Source organism: Garra rufa, chromosome 9 (assembly GCF_049309525.1).
Source record: "Garra rufa chromosome 9, GarRuf1.0, whole genome shotgun sequence".
Lineage (NCBI taxonomy): Eukaryota > Metazoa > Chordata > Actinopteri > Cypriniformes > Cyprinidae > Garra > Garra rufa.
In genome coordinates, this window is record NC_133369.1 from 12,383,249 (window position 1) to 12,391,726 (window position 8,478).

Here is an 8,478-nt window from a genome sequence, read left to right on the forward strand (position 1 = left end):
AGCCCAAGAATAGACATCAGTTAGACCATTATTGAACGACTACATGTATACGTTTAATAGACAGTGAATGTGGGTCTAGACTAAAACAAGACTGAATTTGGGCTGTCAGTGAAAATTTAATAGACGTCTAACCATAGCCCAAGAATAGACTAGACATCAGTTAGACGACTATTGAACGACTACATGTATACGTTTAATAGACAGTGAATATGGGTCTAGGCTAAAACAAGACTGAATTTGGGCCGTCAATGAAAATTTAATAGACATCTAACCATAGCCCAAGAATAGACTAGACATCCGTTAGACCATTATTGAACGACTACATGTATACGTCTAATAGACAGTGAATATGGGTCTAGACTATTTGGGCTGTCAATGAAAATTTAATAGACGTCTAACCATAGCCCTAGAATAGACTAGACATCAGTTAGACCATTATTGAACGACTACATGTATACGTCTAATAGACAGTGAATATGGGTCTAGACTAAAACAAGACTGAATTTGGGCTGTCAGTGAAAATTTATTAGACGTCTAACCATAGCCCAAGAATAGACATCAGTTAGACCATTATTGAACGACTACATGTATACGTTTAATAGACAGTGAATGTGGGTCTAGACTAAAACAAGACTGAATTTGGGCTGTCAGTGAAAATTTAATAGACGTCTAACCATAGCCCAAGAATAGACTAGACATCAGTTAGACCATTATTGAACGACTACATGTATACATCTAATAGACAGTGAATATGGGTCTAGACTAAAACAAGACTGAATTTGGGCTGTCAGTGAAAATTTAATAGACGTCTAACCATAGCCCAAGAATAGACTAGACATCAGTTAGACGACTATTGAACGACTACATGTATACGTCTAATAGACAGTGAATATGGGTCTAGACTAAAACAAGACTGAATTTGGGCTGTCAGTGAAAATTTAATAGATGTCTAACTAAAGCCCAAAAATAGACTAGACATCAGTTAGACCATTATTGAACGACTTCATGTATACATCTAATAGACAGTGAATATGGGTCTAGACTAAAACAAGACTGAATTTGGGCTGTCAGTGAAAATTTAATAGACGTCTAACCATAGCCCAAGAATAGACTAGACATCAGTTAGACCATTATTGAACGACTACATGTATACGTCTAATAGACAGTGAATATGGGTCTAGACTAAAACAAGACTGAATTTGGGCTGTCAGTGAAAATTTAATAGACGTCTAACTAAAGCCCAAAAATAGACTAGACATCAGTTAGAGCATTATTGAACGACTACATGTATACGTCTAATAGACAGTGAATATGGGTCTAGACTAAAACAAGACTGAATTTGGGCTGTCAGTGAAAATTTAATAGACATCTAACCATAGCCCAAGAATAGACTAGACATCAGTTAGACGACTATTGAACGACTACATGTATACGTCTAATAGACAGTGAATATGGGTCTAAACTAAAACAAGACTGAATTTGGGCTGTCAGTGAAAATTTAATAGACTTCTAACCATAGCCCAAGAATAGACTAGACATCAGTTAGACGACTATTGAACGACTACATGTATACGTCTAATAGACAGTGAATATGGGTCTAGACTAAAACAAGACTGAATTTGGGCCGTCAATGAAAATTTAATAGACATCTAACCATAGCCCAAGAATAGACTAGACATCCGTTAGACCATTATTGAACGACTACATGTATACGTCTAATAGACAGTGAATATGGGTCTAGACTATTTGGGCTGTCAGTGAAAATTTAATAGACATCTAACCATAGCCCAAGAATAGACTAGACATCAGTTAGACGACTATTGAACGACTACATGTATACGTCTAATAGACAGTGAATATGGGTCTAGACTAAAACAAGACTGAATTTGGGCCGTCAATGACAATTTAATGGACGTCTAACCATAGCCCAATAATAGACTAGACATCAGTTAGACCATTATTGAACGACTACATGTATACGTCTAATAGAAACAAGAAAACATAATTTCCGTGATAAAATGAAAACCTGAAATATTTTATGGCATACTTCAATAATTGAAGAAGATTCAATATACAAAAATATTTTTTGGATTATAATTTTAAATAAATTAGTGTTATAGTTCATATTTTCAGATTTTCATAGTATAAGTATGAATTCCAGTACTTTTACCATTAAGTGACATATCAGAGTAGAGGTCAATATTTAAAAAATTATAGGATTTATATAAAAAAAAAAAAAAACATTGAGTGTGGTTATTAGTGACATAAAGAGATAAAAAATGCAAACAAAATTTTTTTCCATTGCCTTTTGCTTGGTGGGGCAGTTAAAGGGTTAAGACCAGATTACTGACTTATAGTGAGAAACAGACAGATTCAATGTATTCCGGTCAGTGAAGCTGTGAAATTGTGAATCCAGAATAGTCAGATTCGAGAACAAATTATTTCAACCGGTTTTGTAAATTGGTTCCGATTCATGAAAGTATTTCACAATACAACAAATGATTAATTCACAAATCAAAGCTCACAATTACGAATGCAGTAAGAAGAGCAAGAAAGAAGGAAAAAGTTTTAGTGACTAAAATTTCACCTGTTGATAAAAAGCTATGGTATTACAACGAACGAGTCACGTGGACTACCTTTATAATTTTATTTTGTTTATTTTTTTATTTTTGTTGGCCATTTTGGAAATTGACAGTATCAGTCTTCGTTAGACTATATTAAAAATAGATGTCTGGAATCTGGATATTCTTCAAAAATGCACGTTTCCAGTAAAAAGTACAGGTTTGAACGACACAAGGGTGAGTAAAAACACAGTAGGGTGAATTCAGGTAAAGTGGGTCACTTTTTGTAAAACGTGCAATTTAGATATCTAGCTGTTTTTTTTCTTTTCTTTATTACTTTTGTTAACTTTAAGGTCCAGCTATAATATTTCAGTTTGAAAACAGTTCATATAAAGTGTTAAACATTTTAGGATGCACTCCAAAAATAAATTGATTAAATCTGAATATCAGAATATTCCAAATTAGAATACTGATAAATTAACTCTACAATATGTTTAAAATGTGACTATAAAAAAATAACAAATAGTATAAAAAATTAATTAGAGGAATATTTAAAATGGTAACCATATGCAATTTTTTTGTCTATGTTCTCTAAACACTTTAAAGTAGATTTAATTGTGTCCATATTTTAACGCTTTATATTCTGCATCTACATTCTTCTACTCTTATCCTTTCTTCACTCCACAGATTGAACTTCATGCCTCGATTTTCTTTCCTCCATGTCTGACTTGAATTTCCTGACTTGAATTTCCTGATTTCTGTTTTCTAAGAAAAGTAAATAATACATGTCAACTATAAAATAACCAGTGAATGTCAATTTATTTAATGAATTTGAATATACTACTAAAGGTTAAAGGTTGACCCACTTTACCTGAATCCCACTGCCCTGCTTTATCTAACACATTTAGCAAAAATGGGCCAACAATATTTATACACCTTACAAGAAAACTAACACATTTTTTAAAATGTTGTTCTTTGCATTTTATTCCCTGTTAACTGTGGAAACAAAAACAGCAGGGCTTGTCTCAATAATATTTGTTTCCATTTAGTGAGTAACCTTATAATTTAGAAATTGAAATCTTATGTCAAAGTGTTTTCTACCTTTCACCATGACACAGTCCTCCTTAGATGTGTTGCCACAACCCTCAGTTTTATATTGCATCAACCAAAACCATTTTATCTTTTGGACAAATAGTGTCTCTTTAATTAAGAACCATTGTTATGCTCTGAAAGTGCAAACCCATTGAGCACAGTACAATCAAACGGCCCACTTTACCTGAATTCACCCTATATTTTGGATACACAGTTTGGGCTGAACTAGCTCTTTAAAATCAGTTGTTATATAGGCTTTCACCTCTAGAGGGTACCATACTTTCATTTATGAGGTGAGCCACGATTATCGATGACTTACAGTGCATTAGAGTATGGGCACTGCATTAAAATCTCATTACTTTCTTCATTTTTACACTGCAGCATCAAAGTAAAATACATATTTATGTGAACTGCTCTTCCTGTTTATTTCTTCTAGCTACATTTTTTTTCCTGAATGACAAAACCTAATTTCTGCAAAACTCTCAGGAAATGTTTTTGTTTAACTTTATATTCTTTTCTTTGCAGCAGGGATAACATTTTATGACCGATTAACATGTTAAAACAATTGTTGTAGTAATAAAATTCTTTCTTTTTATTCAAAAGGATCTGATTGGTAACTGTATAACATTTGTTTATCAGTAGTTAAGCACCAATAGAATGAACTCAGCAGACCAACATTCCATTCATGACATCATAATAGCCATTACACATTACAAAGAATCCTGGTGGAAAGAGCTTCATTTGGCATTTGACTGTTGTGATTGCTGCTTGTTTATCGCTCATTCAAGCCAGATTTGTTGTTGTTGTTGAGATAATCTTCACTCCGGTATTTCAAGATGTGGTGCAGAGACCGAAATACTCTCCAGAGTCAGGCCATTCCATGCCTAAAAGGCAAACGGATTTTGGGCAGACCTTCTGGACCTTCCTTCTTGCCTGAGACTGGACTGAAGAAGCCAGCTTCAGGTGAAAGTCCTCCAGGAAGTTGCAGGCCAAGACCTCCTATCTATATAATGGATGTGGCAGAGAGAAACGTCACAGAACCTTCAAGTGAGTCTGATCTGAAAGCTAAAGCTCACTTTTCTTTTCCCCCACTGCCCAGTCTTGCCAGGGGGGACCAACGTACGTCACTGCATGCAGGTGAAAGACCTCCAGGGCGTCGAGGGTCCAGACCTCCTCACCATTTAATGGGCATTGCAGAGACAAACGTCTGTGAATCTTCATGTGAGTCTGATCTGAAAACTACCACTCGCATCTCCTTATCCCGGCTGCCCAGATTTGCAAGTCGACCTGCGAGGTTGGACAAAGGTACGTCTGTGCTTGGACACCCTGTTGCTGTGAACATGCCTGTTCTAGAAGCAACCCGTGTTCCTGTGAAACCTCTAGTTGGACAAAGCAAGTCAGCTGGACATTTCGTCTTGCCTGAAGCTGAAGAGAAGACATCAGTTTCAGGTGAAAGACCTCCGGGGCGTCAAGGATCCAGACCTGCTAATCATTTAATTGGCATGGCGGAGACAAACGTCAGCGAATCTTTATGTGAGTCTGATCTGAAAACTACCACTCGCCTCTCCTTATCCCGGCTGCCCAGATTTGCATGTCGACCTGCGAGGTTGGACAAAGGTACGTCTGTGCTTGGACACCCTGTTGCTGTGAACATGCCTGTTCTAGAAGCACCATGTGTTCCTGTGAAACCTCTAGTTGGACAAAGCAAGACAGCTGGACATTTCTTCTTACCTGAAGCTGAAGAGAAGACATCAGTTTCAGGTGAAAGACCTCCAGGACGTCGAGGGTCCAGACCTCCTCACCATTTAATGGGAATGGCAGAGACAAACGTCAGTGAACCTTTATGTGAGTCTGATCTGAAAACTACCACTCACCTCTCCTTATCCCGGCTGCCCAGATTTGCAAGTCGACCAGTGAGGTTGGACAAAGGTACGTCTCTGCTTGAACACCCTGTTGCTGTGAACATGCCTGTTCTAGAAGCACCATGTGTTCCTGTGAAACCTCTAGTTGGACAAAGCAAGACAGCTGGACATTTCTTCTTACCTGAAGCTGAAGAGAAGACATCAGTTTCAGGTGAAAGACCTCCAGAGCGTCGAGGATCCAGACCTCCTCACCATTTATTGGGCATGGCAGAGACAAACGTCAGTGAACCTTTATGTGAGTCTGATCTGAAAACTACCACTCGCCTCTCCTTATCCCGGCTGCCCAGACTTGCAAGTCGACCTGCGAGGTTGGACAAAGGTACGTCTCTGCTTGAACACCCTGTTGCTGTGAACATGCCTGTTCTAGAAGCAACCTGTGTCCCTGTAAAGCCTTTGGCTGGCCGACAGAAAAGAGGCAGTTTTGCAGTGGCAAGGAATCTAATGTCTTTTCAGGGTACATTTGACAATGAGGATGTCAAGATGAAGAGGGCTCAGCCACCAAAAGAAACTAAAGAGAAATCATCAGTTTCAGCTGAAAGACCTCCGGGACGTCGAGGGTCCAGACCTTCTAATGGGCATGGTGAAGGGATAACGTCAGAAGGTTTTAACTGCTTGAACCTGACCCTGAATTTATAAAGCATCCACACACAAAGAAGACATGTTGATGAAAAAGATGTATAAAAATTGTGCATTAAATAAACAGTTCTTTTTGATCAAAAATTGCATATTTCCATAGCATAGGCCTAGTCTGACTATAACCTTGGTTAATCTAATATCCTGGATCAAAAGGCAGTAGTTTGAATATGACACATGAATTTGTAAGCTATGTTTACAGCTATTTATTAAGAGAATTTAAGTGAGGAGTTTACCTTATTGGATTATTGAGTGGGAAATTTAATGTCTCTTTTTGTTGTGCCATGTCTTGGTTTCAAAAACAGTCTGTGTTCCCAAGTTACTCCCACACAGCTGCAACATGAAAAGATGCCATTTTTATTAAATCAACATTTAAATAAAACCATCAAATGGATGAAAATGCTTCATATTTGATCAAATGTGGTTTGTATAAAAGATCTAATGGAATCTGAGGTCTTCATACAGTTGGTGATTTATCAATAAAACAATAAAACAATCAAAAACATCTGCTTCTTGAGTATACTTTGTTTGCCTTTTCAATCAGGAGAAAGTATTACTCACTACACAAATTTAAAGGGCATAGTGCACTTGTTTGGTGCCCAATTTCCAGTTGTCACATGGTAGATCTTCATGAGAGACTTTTCAAAAACTATCACTGTAAGTAGGCTATAATAAACTTAGTACCATTCAAAAGTTTGGGGATGGTAATATTATCAGTGTTTTTGAAAGAAACCACTTGCAAGGTTGTATTTATTTGATGAATACAATAATAAAAACAATATTGTGAAATATTAGTACTATTCAAAATGAGTGGTTTTTTTTAAACATTAAAAATTCAATATATTCCTCGGATGACAAAAAAAAAAAAAAAAAAATCAGCAGCCATTACTGTAGTCTTTAGTATGTTATGATGCTTCAGAAATCACTTTAATTTGATTATTTAGTGCTCAAGAAACATTTTTATCTATGTTCAAAACAGTTCTGCTGCTTTTTGTGGAAAGCATATACATTTTGTTTTCAGGATTCTTAGATGAAGAAAAAGTCTAAAAGTACAATCTATACTGTCTCAACAGACCAGACAACAGAAACGATACTTCATGCATTTGGATAAAAAAAAGTGCGTTGACTCACTACACTCTTCACGGTGCCATAGAAAAACCTTTTTGTCTGAATGGTTACATAAAGAACCTTTAACATCTGAAGAACCTTTCTTTTTCATAAAAGGTTGTTTGTGGAGAAAGAAGGGTCTTCAGATTATAAAAAGGTAAGGAAGAGATGTTTTTTAAAGAACCTTTGACTGAATGGTTCTTTCTGCAACCAAAAATGGTTCTTCTATGGCATCGCTGAAAGCACCTTTGTTTTTAAAAGTGTACCAGTCAAAAGTTTCGAACAGTACGATTTTTAATGTTGTTTTAAAAAGTCTCTTCTGCTCACTAAGCCTGCATTTATTTGATCCAAAATACAGCAAAAGCAGTAATATTGTGAAGTATTTTTACTATTTAAAATAACTCCTTTCTCTTTGAATATATTTTAAAATGTAATTTTTTCCTGTGATCAAAGCTAAATTTTCAGCATCATTACTCCAGTCTTCAGTGTGACATGATCCTTCAGAAATTATCCAAATATGCAGATTTGCTGTTCAAGAAATCATATTATCATTATTATAAAAAGCGGAGTACATTTTTTTAAGGATTGATGAATAGAAATATCTAAAAAGCTGTATATATATATATATATATAAAGCTTTTGTAACATTATACACTATACCATTCAAAATCTTATAGAAATTAATACTTTTATTTAGCAAGGATGCTTTAAATTAATCAAAAGTGATGATAAAGACATTTATAATGTTACAAAAGAGTTCTATTTCAGATAAATGCTGTTCTTCTGAACTTTCTATTTATCAAAGAAACCTGAAAGAAATTCTATCATGTGACTGGAGTAATGCTAAAAATTTAGCTTTGACATCACAGGAATAAATTTTTAAATATATTCAAATAGAAAACAGTTATTTTAAATAGTAAAAGTATTTCAAAATGTTACTGTTTTTGCTGTACTCTGGACCAAATAAATGCAGGCTTGGTGAGCAGAAGAGTCTTTTTAAAAAACATTAAAAATCTCACTGTTCAAAAACGTTTGACTGGAAGTGTAATTCACAACATTTTTTGTACTGTATACACAAAACTGTGCAATGAGAGGAGATGAAAAAGTGGCCTTTAGGACCCGGTGAATGTTTGCGGAACTCCACATATATTCTGCGACGTGAC